Genomic DNA, 18,483 nt, shown 5'->3' with positions numbered 1-18,483 from the left:
TCTGGAGGTAGTAGACATCTTGGAACATAAAGAAATTGTGTTCCAAAAGGAATTTTGCAGCATGAACAATCAACTCCCTCATACCTGAGGACAGATCAGTGTACAAATCCAAATAGAACTCCACTGCTCTCAATCCAAATTCATTGGGGATGGAGGAGTACAGCGAGACCACATCAATGGTTAACCAGCTGTATCCCTCCTCCCATATCACTTGTTGTTTTTTTTTTTTATTAACTTATTGTGGATTGCCAGGAGTCCGCTACTTTAGGAATACATTTTCCAGGATTTCTACCTTGGGCTGTCCTGTTCCGGCACTTCCACCCTCGGTGCAACAATCAATACTAGCCGCAGATAGGTACTTACAAAGCCGTCTCCCACTTCCGGTCACCTGACGTTCCAGCGTGTGAGAGGATTGGCGTCGGCCAAGGAGCTGTTTTGAGACGCCCGACACTAAAGGAACTGAAGAGGAGAGAAATAAGCACTGCCAGATTCATAGAGGCTGGAAACCAATGCCGGATTACTATGGGGGTGAGTGAAGCAAGGTGATAACCGCATATAATATTGCTGTATTGTTTTGGAGACGTTGCTAATATAGTGCTGTCATTATCTTTCTCACACTGGAACTGCGTAAGGTGCAGCAGTGTGTAGAAGTGTAGTAGTATATAACAGCCGTTTTTCCGTGTAACTGTCACTAGCCCTTAAGAGGGTAAACGATAACAGCATAAGTCTCACCCCAGTAATTAGTGAATCTGCATGCAAATTGGAGTATTGGGTGTAGACCATAAACGAGAGGAATTATTGGTTTGCTTCTCTGCTCCTACACTACTCTTAAGGTTTCATCTTTTTTTCAATGATCTATATTCTTTAATAATGCTTCCTTGGCAGCTGAAATTCTTACATTCTACACATTGATCACATCTATGTCACATGTTTATATAACCGTGTTTTTTCTATTTTATCTTTTAAAAAACTTCTTGTTAACTTATCTTTTAAATTTGAAGACTTCCTAAAAAAAAAATATATTTTTTTGTAGGATTCCTTTTAATGCACCAGCTTTCTTTAAATATCCCAATATCTATTTAGAATTTCAACAGTTTCATTATTTTGAATACTGTAATTTAAAATAACTGGTCCCACTTCTCTTTCACTAATAAAATCTTTATTCCTATCTCTCTTTTTCTTTTTTACTTCAAGAACTTTTTTCTGTCACTATTATATATATCATAAAATTACAAGTGTTTCATTTAGTCTAAAAAACTTGCGTTACACCCTTTAATGACAAGATCCATACCGTCATCTGAGAGCAGTAGTTATGAGTTTTACGCAACAAAACTGTTACATAAAACTTATAACTAAACTGTTACAAAGTACACTAACACCCATAAACTACCTATTAACCCCTAAACCGAGGCCCTCCCGCATCACAAACACTATATTAAACCTATTAACCCCTAATCTGTCGCTCCGACATCGCCGCCACTAATAAAATTGATTAACCCCTATTCCGCCACTCCCTGACATCGTCACTACTATAATAAAGTTATTAACCCCTAAACCACCATTCTCCCTTATCACAAACACTTTTAAAATATTATTAACCCCTAATCTGCCGTCCGCCCACATCACCCCCACTATACAAAAGTTATTAAGCCCTACACCGCCGTCACTATAATAAACCTATTAACCCCTAAACCTCACGCGACCCACAACAAAATATACTAAATTAAACTATTAACCCTTAAACCAAAAGCCCCCCACATTGCAATAAACTAATTTAAACTAGTAACCGCTAAACCTAACGACCCCCTAACTTCATATTAAAATTACAATTTCCCTATCTCAAATTAAATTAAAACTTACAAAACAAAAAAATTTTTTATTGGTGCACATCCAACCACTTAAGTCCACGCTTTCATGGCATATTTGTATATGCTTCTGTCTGCCAAATATACTTACATAGCTTCTAATAAGATTGGGATAAACATCTCGCAATAATATGAGCCTATATCTGTGCTGCAAAAACAAATATACTTCTATCTGCTAAATATACTTACATAGTTCAAATAAAATTGGAATTAACATCTCGCAATAATATTGACTTATATTTATGCTGCAAAAAAAAATTGCTTAAAAAATGCCTTTAAATGAAATGGGATTTTAGTCTCACAATATGATCATATTCTGCTAAGCCAGCCACCACTTAGGAAAAAGATGTTGCTGTGCTGAAAAAAAATGTATAGCTTGTTACTCTCCCCCAATAGCGATATTGGAGTTTTTATTATCATGCAGTCTGTGAATGAGCACAACCATATTATTTAAACAGCTTTACCTTAAATATTTTCATTCAACAATTATTGTAACATCTTTCATTTGTGATTTTTTTTAAATCTCTCTTTGAAATTCAAATATTTTTTTTAACATTTTTCTAAGAATATGCAGCAATATGACTTCCGGTGGAAGAGATATCAAGATGGCGGCAAAATGTTAGAGCTCTGTGGAGGCTATGCTAAATATTTCTATTTGTGGTTGTAATCCTTGCCATCTGCATCTCCTTTGGCAAAAGTTGTACCCAGGAAAGTAAGCGGACAAAGATCTTGTCAGCATCTCTACCCCGGAAGGCGTATTCCATTGAGGGACTTTCCGTACCATAACGGTAGTTTCTCATATAAATTATTTGCTTATAACGGTGTTCAACATGCTGATTTGCACAGATAACATCATCTAAGAGCTAACTGCGTTGTTTACGCCTTTGCTGGATAGCTTGTTATATGCTTGTTCAGAACTGTGTCAGGAAGTTCAGAAAGTTGTGAACAGCACCAAGCCGATGATGGCCACATGTGAGGATAATAATGAAAACTCCATGAATTAATACTCAATACAACACACCTACTGTATGTGAGACATGCTGACTGCCTAATTGTTCCTGTGCTTTAGTCTCATAACTGCTGCCCAGATGTCATGTCTTTTAAATCACTGACACTCTTCCCTATTAACCCAGAAACATGCCCTGAGGTTGGCTTGAACGTAATGGATTTGTGCCTCTTAGATTTATTAGTGTCCACTCCGGAGCTGCTTGCAGCTGTCTGTTCTCCACAGGAAACCCCAGTGTTATAAGCCTATGAAGCCATTTCAGTGGAGCAGGATGTGGGGAGGTCTCTTGGACAAAGGAGACATAAAGCTTTACAAGTTCCATCCAAAGACAGCTGCAACATATTTATCATGTTCATGTCGCACTTTGAGCAGACTTTACCGTGTTCATCAATGCTTTATTTACAATGTACAGCCTCTCTCTGCTTGTGTAGGTGTTGGATAATGTATTTTGCAGCAGTGAGCTATTCAACTCATCTCATCCACCCTCATGTTTTGGAATTCCTAAAAGAGATTGTACCTGGATTTTACTTATGTCAGGTTGCTTGCAGCTTTGATAAAAATGTGCCTGCATTATCTTGTATATGTGCACCACATAACAACATAAATTTTGTCAACTCTCCCTCAATGCTGACTCACTTATTACATTATGCAATCTGTATTTCATATCTTGGTTTACCTCATTTTACATTATAAAAACATGCAGTTTCACTTTATTAATTTAATTTCCAGTGTTATACATATCTTATGTTAGTATACTGAGATTGCCCAGTTTTTTGTGCTGAAAGCACTTATCTTGTGTCCACAGTATAGCCTAGACATTAGTACAATTGTTTATAGGACTTGCAATTCTTCCAAGTTGAATGCAACTATTTCCATGTATATACCTTGCCAGTACTGCTTCTTAATAAAATGTTCTAGCTATGTTTTAAGCAACTATAGATAACTATTTTATCTTTAATAATAGAGAAAATGGATTTTCCTTATCACATTAAATTCATGACGGTTAATCTGATTTCTTATAACTATACTAGCTATAATGGTTAATTTCTGCATGACATAGTGTACCAAAGTAGTGGCTCTGCACAACATAGTAAATAGGTGGTGGTGCTGCATCATGAATCAAACAGTGGTGACAATATATAAAGGGCACAAACTTGAAGGCAGGATGACTTATTTTCTTTCTCACCATAATACCTAGACTGGTACTAGCATGTCTAACAGAAGCATTTATCAAGCTGTTCGCAGGCAAGTTCTTAAGTAGAAAACCTGTCCACCTGTAATCATCACTTGACTGCAGTAGAGATCTGTTGTTCAATCCTGCCTCCTGTTCTTGGGCAACTAATTGCGAGAGAGAAGAGCCTGTCAATCCCTCTGAACATGAAAATTTAAAGAGATTTATCTCTGTCACCTAGAATAACAAGCAGAGACTTCTTAAATGTGCGGTTGCAGACTCACTCTTGCAAGCATCTTTTAAAACTTTTCCATGAATAGGGGGGCGGAGTCCGGAGCCCATGAGAGCAGTCACACAAGCTTGCTGCTCTGGTCCCTAATCTGCAAATATATATCTTTGTATCTCGTATTACTTAGCATTGCATCCTGAAAAACTTGCAAAACATTCCCTAGACTTTTATTGAACAGATGGTGCAAACCGAATTCACTTTTAAGAGTTATTTCTCCAACCGGGACCGGAGCTCTGTTTTGAACCTTTACTAGGGGCGGCCATCTTCCCACCCTCGTGGCTACAAACTTTTCTAAATCTCTCCGGACTACCTAGGGACAGCGAAGACTTTTCACAACACCTAATCCCCCCGGCGGGTGACTTCTATTGGCCTGTCGTTACAGAGCAGTGTAACCTCGCTAATCACTGCAAGCGTGCTCACAGCCTTAATCAACATGCCCGCCTTGCATCTCGCAGAGAGGATAGATATGGAGGGCGCTACCACATTTCTGCAACAGCTAAGCTACCTACTCAAGGAGTATAGAGAGAACTTTGACAAATCCTTGTATATGGCTTCCTACCACGGAACTACAAATGAACTTTGCCTGGACCCTCGGCTGGACCACACTACTGCGGCAGATGAGTGTTGCGGTGCTTTGGGGCCCCGGCACCCGGCGCTTACTCTGGGCGCTGTGCATATAGAAATGGACACTGATACCCTGTCTTCTAGGAGCGGTGATGGTCCGGCTGAGGAGCTGAAGCTTCAAACAGCAGCTGTGAGTGTTACTACTTTACAGACAGGTGGCGGCCAAATCATAGCAGCGTTCAGCTCAAGCAATACAACAGCGGTGGCAGTTGAGGGGTATGATTATAGGGGATCCCCTCTTATATATCTATTTCCAACACTCTATCATGGGATCACCTATCACACTGACCTCTTACAGCCTCTGGGGATGCTCGGTGCATGTTTTGACATATATGGGACTCTTGATACGCTAATCACAACAGGAGTTGGTTAATGGAACATTTTCCCTCACACTATCCCTGAGCTCGCAATGGATCAGCTTTATTGCCTGACTGAGGACTTTATGAAAATTCACGTTTCAATTTTTGAATGTATTTGTTTATCCCCTTGTTCATATGGTTCCCTTTCCCTTCAAGAGCACAGCTGTAGGTTTGAGGTATGGGATATTTTATGCATCTAATCTCTGAGACGATCTCTCATCATCCCCTACATAACTTTACTTTTAATCATTAGTGGTGATAACTAAGCTTGAAATACCACTGCTATGTATTTCTTCACTATGTACCATCTGGCATTTCTATGAATCTCACAAGTTGGGCTGGCTTTCTGTGGCCGAGGAGGCGGGCCCTCTATTCTTACTACTAGAGATTAGTGCCATTTGCTCAGTTTGTTGTCACTGTTAAGACCACTATTACAATGTACTGGCTTCTTATATTTTAGGTTTTGAGGATTGCAATATTGTCAAGGGGAGAAGCAATTTTTTTTTTCTCAATATAAACTTGGATCCATCAAATATAGTCTAATATTCTTTGCTTAAATACCATAAAACGTTCCCATTATACTTCATTGACCCTCAGTTATTTTAACCTTTCGAATGCCCCACCCATGTCATTCCTCCTATTCGCATAATATTCCTATCAGTAATGTAAGGCAGACGCTAGAGTTAAAACAAGTTATACAGTTACTCTTTATCTTCCCCATGATATCTATATACTCAAGCATGTTTTATAGCTCTAAAAATATCATAGAACCTATATTTACTCAAGCATGTTTCACTCTTTATTTCTCCCATGATATCCATCCATCTAAGCATGTTCTATAACTCTACAAATATTTTAGAATCTGTATTTACTCAAATATGTTTTATAGCTTTAAAAACATTATAAAACCTGAGGTTCAGTTGAGTCCCATAAGTGGTCTCTGTAATTTCATTGTACCTTCTACTGTTTAATTTTGCATGTTGTGGGGTCCAAAAGTGGCCTCTGTTGTGGAAGAGAAGGACCACAATTTAGCTGGCATTTCTTTATGTGTTATGTACTTGAATTTATTTCTGTATACCGAGCTTGTATGTCATCTCATAAAACCTCAATAAAAAAAAAAAAAAAAAATAAAAAAAAAACTTTTCCATGAATATACATTTCCAAGCTCTACAATAGATCACATTAACTTGCAGTGGAGAACTAGCATATTTTGACCAGGGAATTAGAACAGCTCACACTTAGGGGTCGATTTCCCAAACAGTGGATACTGCATCGATACCCCATTGTTTCTGGTACACCAGAAATGGATGTTAAGAAGCAGAGGTCATTTATAAAATGTCGGCATTTAGCGAGGTCGGGCAGACATGATTAACTACAGCAAATCATGTCTGCTCGCCTCGTGTTAAATTGACCCCTTATTCTGAAATATGAAAGAAATATTTTGTGTTTCATGTCTCTTTAAGCTTAATGAGCTACTTGACTGCTAAATAGGCCTTGGATTTATTGAAAAACTCTCTACAGCAGTGGTTGAAGGAACTTTAAAAATATTCAGTGTTGCCCAAAAGGTATTAATTCTTCTCACATACTGATACTAGCTGTACTTCCACTTCATTATATTTGGGCCAGCAATGGATAGGGGCCTGATTCTAAAAACTTTGATGGGTCAGATGCTGACTAATGTAGGGGCTGCCCCCGGGAATTCTATAAACAAAGGGCAGTCCGTGCGAGCTGCGAGATGTCTCTCATAGAAAGTAATAGAGTTTGCTGGAAACTTCGCTGAAGCAGAAGACGCAATTTAAAAATGAAATATTGCAGTCAATACAAATCTGATTACTCTGGCTTTAGTGTATAGTACCTTGTAATCTCCTCTATTTTAGCTTCACCCATGAAACAACCCAGTGTTTAGCAGAGGCAGGGAAACTCAAGGTCTCTGAAATTCAAGCATAAACTCCAACTTTAGGAAGCAATTTCAATAGTAAATTCTACAGATGAATTGAAAACACAATATTACATACATCTTATAAAAAAAACCATGTATATTTCTTAAGGGGTTAAAGGCTTACCATGTCGCTCCCAGGAAGGAGGGAAAAGAATAACCCATAACTCTTATAACTCTAAATAATAACTTAACAGCCCTCAAAGGGCCAACCTTAAATAAAGACAGACACTTTGTTTTGGGAAAAATGGACCATCACTGGTCCCCTTTATTATCATATTAACTTAGTAAATAAATAAATAAATAAATAAATAATAAAAAAACGACAGACTATAAACAGATGGCGGCAAATGAGAAGTTAAGACCAATCCCAGACTGAAGAGGTTAGCGGCCTGATCTAGACAACAGCAGAGCAACTCTGCTCAGGTGGAGATGCTACTAGGGGTGTTCCGAGTTCTCATGGTCTACCTACCCCAGAGGGAGGGGCACTCCAGCTAACTGAAGTAATCGGCCCCACCCTCATCAGCCTGGCCATCACTCCTCCAGCTACCTCCCGCCACAAGGTATAGCATCTCAGGTATCACTTGCCGCACACCCACCTGACTTGACTTACAGAAAAGGAGCGAGAGTCCTCGTTAAATCCCCTAGAAATAAATCTAACCCTGCGTTAGTTAGGTGAACCCCATTGGACCTATATAGCTCCCGCTTGTCAGCCGTAATGGCATTGTGCTGTACCATGAAGCCCTGGGAACCAGTAATGGAATACCCCACATCCCGGTTTAGTTTCTTCCTGACCCTGTAGGCTGCACTAGAAGACCCCATGTGGCGCCACTGGCTATTACATTAGACCAACCAATGGTAACCCCGAGAATCCAAGCCCTAATCCAGCCTAAGTCAGATTGGATGATCTTAGTTAACTCTAGTGAAGGGATGGCGCCCATATCATTCCCCCTCAGGTGGATTATAATAATCTGGGGTTTACCCCAACGCCTGTGAGAGTCAGTTAGGACACTTGGGCGCTGGGGCCAGCACATACCGCTTAACCCTAGCCAACGAATCAAAACCCTGGATGTGGGAAAACCCAAATTCTGCCCCCCGGCCTTAGTGAGGGCATGGATTGCCGCCCAATGGATAAAAGAGTGGCCAATCATCCACACTCTCGAGGCAGCCTTGCGAGCACCTACAAAAAACAAAACAAAATTAACAAATCATAGCAACAGATTTTAAACAAACAAAAAACCTGGGCCCAAGAAAAAAACACCATTTTATCAGACCAACTGATTGCATACCTATACTGGAAGAACATATAACTTATAGCGATTGGAGTGCCACGGTCCCAATCATTGGATAGTATGCGCTATTGCCCCTTGAAGAGCAGCGTTAGTGGCCGCCCCAATCCTAAAAGAATGGGGTGATATTTTGGAGAGGTCAAGGCTGGTCATCTCCACCGATTGTGCTAAAATCCACGAAATTGATAAGATGAGCGAGCAGTACCATTCTCATGCACAAGAAACTGCCCACCCCCAGATGGCCTGTGCTGTAAGTATGTTGATAGCGTAGCCAAAGGGCAGCAAGAATCCCCTTGAGCTGGGAAAGTGAGCCATGCTCCTCTGGCCTCCTGATCAGTTTTTGATCATGGAATGAAGAACAATATGGAAGAGGGATTAATCCTGACATGATCTAAATGCACTCCCTTATTTAAATGCTTTTTAGAAGGGGATACTAATTCTGCAATTCATAAGACCTCATAAGCTATTCTACAAATATTGGGTAAGACCGCCACCAGCCTCTAAAGCCGGTCAAGCGTAATGGGCTTCCTTATGTCACCATTTTTCAACTGTGATCGGCCCCAACCTTTAAGCGTCTGCCTAATCAAAAAGGACACAATGGGATAATTGGTTCCCAGAAGTTTAAAGAAAAATTACAGAGCTGCCAGACGGGACTGGACTGCACCTTTGCATAAACCTGCCGCTTGCATACACACCAACCATTCACACAACATCACCTGAGAGCTAACTGAAGGATCCACCCCACAAGCACTGCAAAATTGGTCCCACTGTTTCCAGAGCCTAACGTAAGTTCACCAATTTGTTGGGGCGAGGGAAGAGCGGACTAAGGGAATTAAGGAGAGCCAAGATCCACCAGCTGCCAAAGAAAACTGGGACAGATCAGCCCGTCTTTGGCCGCCTGTGGCGCCAATTTCCTAAAAGTCACCCAATCAAACCTGGACAGGGCATCTGCTACATTGTTAACCCCTGGGACATGACTAGCCTGAAAGTGAATATTAAGCTGAAGACATCTTAAAACCAAATGACATAACAGCCGTACAAACAGTCACAGAGGATGCAGAAAGCCTGTTAATAGAATGTACTACACTAAGGTTTTCTGTCCAAAAAAACACTGACTTATTCTGCAACCTCTGTCCCCAAAGCTCGACTGCCATGACAATGGGAAATAATTAGAGTAGCGTGAGGTTCCTGGTGAGGCCAGATGAACTCCATGTGCAGGGCCAGGGCCCCGTACACCATTCTCCCTGAAAATAAGCACCATACCGGTGAGACCCTGCCGCGTCAGTAAACAAATGCAGGATATGGCTAGATACTGGGTAAGATCGCCACACGCTGAACCCATTAAAATGTATCAAGAATGCTTCCCAAACCTTCAAGTCCTCTACCATGTCTCTAGAAACCATTATTGTGTCAGATAGGGTTTCCCTTAAGATGTCTTTCTAGTCTCCTATTGAACAGCCTACCCATGGGGATCACCTGCAAGCAACGTTTAACAAACCGAGGAGAGATTAAGGTCCCTCAAAGATAAATATTTCTTGGAAACAGCCACACAAACTGACTCCAACATATTCTTTACCTTGTTTAGGGGCAGCCTGCATACCATCTCTAATGTCAATTTCTATGCCTAGGAAGGTCAATTTAGTACATGGTCCCTGGGTTTTGTCCTCAGCTAGAGGAACCCTGAGCTGGGACACGAGGCCTCTCATTTCCATCATGAGCTAAATACACCTGTCTGTATCCTTTTCCCCCACCAGGAGAAAATCATCTAGGTAGTGTGCTGTGGGATCCGCTCCCACCAGTTTGGCCACTGCCCAATGTAAGAAGGTGCTAAAACATTCAAACAGTGAGCAAGAGATAGCACAACCCATAGGTAAACATCGGTCTACATAATTACCCTCGAATTTACAACCCATAAGAGGGAAGGATCTAGGATGCAAAGGCAACAGACGAAAAGCTGACTCAATATCCAGTTTAGCTAACAAAGCACCACTACCAACCCCACGGACCAAGTCAAGAGCCTTATTAAATGACTGGTAGTGAACGGAGTTAAGCTCAGGGTCAATAGCATCGTTGACCAAGCTCCCTTTGGGGTAGGAGAGGTGCTGAATCAGACAAAACTTGCCCGGTTCCTTCTTTGGTAGCACTCCCAAAGTAGAGATGACCAAATCAGGAAAGGGTGGTACACTAAAGGGACCCACTACTCTCCCCAAAGATATTTCTTTAGCTAGCTTCTCCCTAACTACTTCAGGATGTCGGTACACTGATTTAAGATTATGATGAGTGTGTGAACCCACAACAAATTTACTTACAGGAATCACAAATCCATCCCTAAATCCCACCAAGAGCAAGCCTGCTGCCTGACGGTCTGGATATGTGCGTAACCACAGCTCAAGGGTGTCCACCCTCACTGGGGTGGGTGCTCTTAGCCACAGAGGAGATACGGGCTGCTGCTTTATCACTATTGGAATCTTTCTTTCTGGAGCAGTCTGCGCCCGTATGGAAGGCCCCACAAAACTTTCATACGTGCCGGTAAAGACAGGCCCTGCCTTTGTCACACATTTTCTCCTGAAAATGAGCACCTGCGCCCCTACCGTTTGCTGGTGGTGAAGGAAAGCTCTCTGGACCCAAACGGGACCACAAGTGCATCTCCTGTAACCCAATGGTTAGGGAAGGATTCCCGGCCATCTTTCTCCTAAACTCAGTCATAATCTCTCCATACTCCATCCCTCTGATGTTGATAAATCTAGTGGATGGTATCAGTATGTTTCAGCAACGCCTGCCCCTGGTCGGGGTGCTTATCTAGGTAACACAATGAGAGTATCCTAAAACATTTTAGCCACTTATCAAAGGTCTCTTTATTTTTTTAGGGCCTGTCCCATCAGAACTCCTCTCCTTCTGCCTATGGGCCTCTATGAAGAGTTAAAAAATATTTACGAAATGCCCTTCCTGAATTCTTGTAACTATCTTTTGCTTCAGATGACCATGAAGTGAAAAACTGGGGCAAGATAAAGCGTCACCCGCTATAGCTGCTTTACGGGTGAGCACTACTGGGGCTACCTGTAATTGTTCAGGAAGTAAAGAAGGCACTACCTCCACCCTCCCATCCTTAAATAGCTGACCTGACCTTATTTGTTTAAGCATCTTATATATATGCGTCTGTCCTTTTGATTTTAAGCCTAGGGATGTGTCACTATCTAAGTCTGAGTCTTTGGTGGAAGAGTCAGATAAATGATCCCTGAGATGTTTAGAAGTAGCTAACTCACCATTCCCAGCAGAAGACACTGCTGTCTCCACGGGTAGGGGATGTGAGGGCGTAGGGACCGGAACTCTGCCTCCTGTATTCATTGTTGCAGCTTCAACCGAAGAAGAAGTGGAAGGAACTGGCAAAGGGGGTAACGCGGGTGTCCTGGTGTTTTCTGACGCAGCCACTGGCGATATGTTGGCAGGGGAAATCTGCTTTCCTGATAGCACCTCCTGCAAAATAGAAAGAAATTTGTGAGCACTTTGCCCAGAAGCCAGAGGAAACCCAGGGGCAACCTGAGCAGCTTTACCTACAACTTGCTCGCATACATTCCCCACCCCATTCACAGGAAGGGATGCTTCAAGTTCCCCGAGACCCCGAATTCTGGCACAGGCATCCTCACATTATCCCCATTCATATTAAATCTATTTGGAGTGGAAGCAGTTATTTGTGTGGGGGATTATGAATAAATGACATGTGTACAACATTAGAACCTACATTCAGACCAGCCTCACCCCTGAAACTTGTATTGCAGTTTACGCCAAGATTCACATTCTGCCTGGGAACATTCACAAAAGTATCACCCCTGTGACCATCATTGGTGATGGCATCAACATTCAGAATTTGCGTGGGAACATTCATTAATGCGTTACCCTATGATTATCATTGTCATTTCCCATATTGGCAGCTATAGTCTCATTTACCAGCACATTAACCCTTTCATTTCTGATCATAATATTTTGTCCCATAATAATAGTGGCTTGGGTGTTAAATGCTATTGCGTTATGCCCCATTGCCCCCTCCTGGTCTCTACCGGTATTGTCACTCATCCTGCAAATGCCCGATATTGGCCGCCGCACCCCCATGCCTAAAGGAGATCTGGCCTCTCCGGAGACCCACTAGGTGGCCTCTGGCTAAGGAGCGCTTACGGTGCTCACCTGCCAGAGTGCCGTGCTGGACCACCGATCTCCCTCATAGATGTCTCATCGGGAGATTGATGACGTCACCGGAAGGGATGTAAGTCACCACCGGAAAGCCTACTGTAACAGGCCCGGTCTGAGGTTTATCTAGGTAAGCTTACGAGCAGCAAAGAACTTAGGTTCTAGCTGCTGATTGGTGGCTGCATATATATATATATATATATATATACACCGATTGCCATTGGCTCACCCAAACCAGTAGTGCATTGCTGCTCCTTCGAAAAAAAATAATACCACGAGAATGAAGCAAATTTGATAATAGAAGTAAACTGGAAAGTTGTTTAAAGTTGTATGTTCTGCCTAAATCATGAAAGAACATCTTTGGGTTTCATGTCCCTTTAACAAATCCTCAATTTTTAGAGCTGAATTACATGAAAAGGGATACAAATAAATAAATATTGAAAGTATACTTCAAAGGAAAAAATGTAAAAGTGCCCCAATTGGCCCCAAATTGTGGGGTGTTACATTGCAGTCTATGGGGACTGTATGTTCCCAGTAAATATATATGTATATGTTAATATGTGTATATACACATATAAACACATAACTATTTATGTATATAAGCATATACATATATATTTATATTTGCTGCCCATTGCTGTGTGACTTACCCCCTTCGCTGCACCAGTTCTCATGCTGTGTCTCACGGCATGAGAAGAAGGCTCCCATTGGAGGCTATGGAAGCGTGTTCGCAATGCACCTCACTTTTAATACCAGCGCACATTTGCGTGCGCTGGCATTAGTAAGTTGAGCGGAAATAACGCTTTCATGGAAGCAATATTTTGTACTCAACTTGTAAGCTAGCCCACAGTGTTGCAAATTTGAGTATTTGGAGTCACAGATACAGCCTGAGAAATAAATATGTTATCTATCAATGAGCTTATGACATTTTATTAATTAAATATGCCCAGGCTTGAAAGCCATTGCATATTTTTGACATAACTATTTTTATATTGAAGTTGTTTTTAATTGTTTATTGGAAATATTTTATAATGCTATGGGAATTTAATCAGCATGTACCAATTTATACAAAGAAGAGGGGGGTGTATCTAGTAGGAACAAGAATATTTTATTGTAGCATTGGCAGATTAGCAGATAAGATAGTGCTTCACAACAATGCCATTGCCTACACATTTTAAAATTAAATATTTCTCTTATACGGAACTATACGATTAAAATCTTTACAGGAAATAAAATGCCACTTAAAGGGATCGTAAAACCCCAAAATTTTCTTTTATGATTCAGATAGAACATACAATTTTAAACAACTTTCCAATTTAATTCTATTATCAAATGTTCTTCCTTCTCTTGTTATCCATTTCTGAAGGGACAGCATTGCACTACTGACAGGAAGCTGAAAATATCCATTTAGCCAATCACAAGAGACAATAGTGTGCAGGCACCAATTAGCAGCAGCTCCCACTAGTGTATGATTTGTGCGTATTCATTTTTTAACAAGGGATACTAAGAGAAGGAAGCACATTTGAAAATAGAAGTGAATTTAAAAGAGTCTTAAAATGACATGCTATCTGAATCATGCAAATTAAATTTTGACTTTACTATCCCTTTAATGATTTACTTTATATTTTTTATGATTGATGATTCCATGTAAATAGGTAACAAATATGGCTAAAATCCCAATCAAGTCAGTATTAAAAAATTAATAAGTTGAGCATATATTTTTAAATGCTGGCTCCATCCTTTGTGGTACCTTAAAGTGGTGTGCTATTTATGTTCCTCTAAATAATACCAGTTCCCACGGCAGCCTATAGGAAAACATTACCCTTCCACTATGCTTAAGGGTGGGTTCTTCTTGGTAACTGCAATGATTGTGGTTTGCTTGGGTGACTTCACTTGTGTATCTAAAGGGGCAGTAAAGTCAAAGTTAAACTTTCATGATTCCGATTGAGATTGCAATTTTATACAACTCTCCACTTTGCTTATATTATCAAATTTGCTTTGTTTTCTTTGTATCCTTTTGTTAAAGTGTAGGCTTAGTGGCCGCAATGCACTACTGGGGGGTAGCTGAACACATCTAGTGAGCCAATGACAGCAGGCATCGATAATTTGATAAGGTACCATAGTGCACTTCTTGTCCTGAGCCTGCCTAGGTATATTCTTTAATAAAGGATAGCAAGAGAACAATGCAAATGTGATAATAGAAAAAAAAAATGAAAGTTGTTTAAAATTGCATGATCTATCTGAATTATGATAGTTTACTTTTGACTTTACTCTCCCTTTAAACCCCTTGCAGGGGTTCTAATGATCTAATATATTAGAAAATGTTATTTTATATTAGAATGTCCCTTTAAAGTAAAAGTAAACAATTTAAGATTTTTTCTCATTTTGCAAAATACTTTTATTATTTATTTATCCCCTTTTTATGTAATTTACACCTGAAACTTAAGGGTTTTCTAGTTCTAATAACTGGAAAGGCACATGGCACATACTGCATACATCCCAGACAGGCATCAACAGAGATTATTAGATAAGGAACAGCAAAACAATGGCTGTTTTGTTAAAATAATGTCAGTGGCTAGCTTTGACTATTCCAGTAAGAAGTCCAGATTGGCTTCCCTATACAGGACAAATGGTGGCTAGAGTTTAGCTCTTGGAAAACATTTGAAGTTAAAAAGGTCTTAGTGCATTAAAAACATGTTCAAACTCACCCTTAATGTTAATTTATGGTAAAGGTTCTAATGATCTAATGCATAAGACAATGTGATGTTTGTTTTAGTTAGAATGTCCCTTTAAAGAGAAAGTAAACCTTTAAGATTCTAATATAATTTTTTTCATTTTGTGTAGTACAACAATGTTTCAATATATAACACCCATCATGTTAATTTATTGTGAGACTGCAGAATGATCTTGTAATTACAAGGTGTTTACTAAAAACATTCCATTGGTCTCTTAAATCCAGCGGTAAACTTTGACCTTTTGTGTATTGAATGGACAAATTTCAAATGCAATTTAAATTGTAAATCCTAAAAATAAATAGAAAACAGAACATTGCACATTTCTTTTAAAAAAACTAATATATATATAACTTATTGTGTAGTTCATTAACAAATCTAGACAGGCCAGAAGGCTTGTTTTTCCAACAGAAAACCTCTGAATTACATTGTTTCCAATGCAGCAAAGGATTCTGGGTAAGATATGCAAATGAGGTTCACAATGACACACTTTTTTACTTCAAGTCTGCTTTTATACAGACTCCCTTTACGCCAAAGCATTGCTGTTCACACAGCTTATAAGCTTAGCTAGGGTTAGTGCAGTGATTCAAAACCATACCAGGACAGCCTGTTTCGTGGTGTTTGCCACTCATCAGCTGGAAGAAGATTTGAATCACTGGTGGGTGAAGTTGATTTCTGGGCAAAATACAACATTTATAATTAGGGGGAGGCAAAAAGTGAGTTTAAAATTCTCTACTACGCACAAAATATAGAAAATAATTTATTGTGCAGTTCATTAACAAATCTAGACAGGCCAGAAGGCTTGTTTTTTTTAAATGTTGTTGTATTTTGCCCAGAAATCAACTTCATCCAGCAGTGATTCAGACCTTCTCCCAGCTAATGAGTGGCACACACCACGAAACAGGCTGTCCTGGGATCGTTCTGAATCACTGCACTAACCCTAGCTAAGCTTATAAGCTGTGTGAACAGCGATGCTTTGGCGTAAAGGGAATCTGTGTGAAAACAGACTTGAAGTAAAAAAGTGTGTCATTGTGAACCTCATTTGCATATCTTACCCAGAATCTTTTGCTGCATTGGAAACAATGTAATTCAGAAGTTTTCTGTGGGAAAAACAAGCCTTCTGGTCTGTCTAGATTTGTTAATGAACTTCACAATGAGTTATTTTCTATATTTTGTGCGTAGTGGAGGATTTTAAACTCACTTTTTGCTTCCCCCTAATTTTAAATGTTATATATATATATATATATATATATATATATATATATATATATATATATACATACATATATAGTATATATATATATATATATATATATATATATATATATATATATATATATATATATATATATATATATATATATATATATATATATATATATAGTATATATAGCTAGGAGAAATGTGAATAGAATTGATTACAATAATTTTATTTGAATTTTGAGATTTCTAATTTTCTGTGAGGCATTTTCAACAACATTCTATTACAAAACTCATCCAATTACAAAGAAGGGCTTTTTTTTGTTACAAATGAACATTTCATGAGATACAAACATGTGCTGCACACAAATAAATATAATACATTAAAAGAATCAGAATGAAAACTTAAAACGTACATTGATGTCATGTGAAATGGGTGAGATCAAAGCAATGGAAACAGGAAAGTATCTTTTTCGTTCAGATATTTATTTACTGAAGAGGAAATCGTTTATATAATTTTCTGCAGATATGACATATCAAAATATGCAAAACAATTTAATTCTTCCCATGCACAGACTGAAAGTAATTAATTCCATTGTTAAACTTTATGGCTAGAAAATCTAACACCAATTTAGGGCTAGATTACGCGTGGAGCGCTATTTATCGCTCCCACTCACGCACTGTGTTTCACTTCAGTTTTTGGCATGCATCGGTTTCTGCTCGTATAACAAGTTAAAAGTAAAATGTTTTCACTCTCTAACGCTCTAACCCGAAGCGCACAAAAGTTTGAAGTTACAATATCACTATCGAGTTCACATATTCTGCCATAGACTTTAAAAAACCGAACACCCAACAAGTCGCGCAAACCTGATCGCATTTTCTCAAGTATGCTAACCTGTAAGAGCACTAGATGGGAGCACTATTTCCTGTAGTGCTCTAGCTACCTACCTATCAGGTAGATTACGAGTTATGCGGGCTATACCCTCTATAGCGCAGCCATTACAAGTTTTGGAACAGCTGCCTTGTGCGTGCGATATGGTTGCGTTGAGCTCCATACCGCACAAAATACAAGCGTTGTTTTGACATGCTAGTTCATGCTTTCCCCATAAACATCAATGGGGAGAGCGGGTTAGAAAAAAAACTAACACCTGCGATCGCGGAATGAAAATCTCCGTAACGCAACCACATTGATGTCTATGGGGAAAAAAAACTAACGTTTGTTTAGGGGTTAATAGGTTTATTATAGTGACGGCGGTGTAGGGCTTAATAACTTTAGTATAGTGGAGGCGATGTGGGTGGACGGCAGATTAGGGGTTAATAATATTTAAATAGTGTTTGCGATGTGGGAGGGTGGCGGTTTAGGGGTTAATTACTTTATTTTAGTGGTGACAATGTCGGGGAGCAGCTGAATAGGGATTAATAACTTTTATTAGTGGCGGCGTTGTCGGAAGCGGCAGATTAGGGGTTAATACATTTAATATAGTATTTGCGATGCAGAAGGGCCTCGGTTTATGGGTTAATAGGTAGTTTTTGGGTGTTTAGTGTACTTTGTGACAGTTTAGTTATGAGTTTTATGTAACAGTTTTGTTGCGTAAAACTCATAACTACTGGTCTCAGATTCAAAATGGATTGTGTCAGTATAGGCTGCAGCGCAAGATTTTTAGCCTCACTGCAAAACTTTTAATATCTGCGCTATGGAATTCCCACAAAAAAAACAAATTTTTACGTGTGCGGGACTGACGTTGCGTTACAGCTAAAAGGCTTGCAGTACAGCTATATTGACAAGACTTGTAAAGTCAGCATTAAAACACAAACACAAAATCTAGATGA

The sequence above is a fragment of the Bombina bombina genome, chromosome 4, assembly GCF_027579735.1.
Source record: "Bombina bombina isolate aBomBom1 chromosome 4, aBomBom1.pri, whole genome shotgun sequence".
NCBI classification, from domain to species: Eukaryota; Metazoa; Chordata; class Amphibia; order Anura; family Bombinatoridae; genus Bombina; species Bombina bombina.
This window is presented reverse-complemented; position numbering follows the sequence as displayed.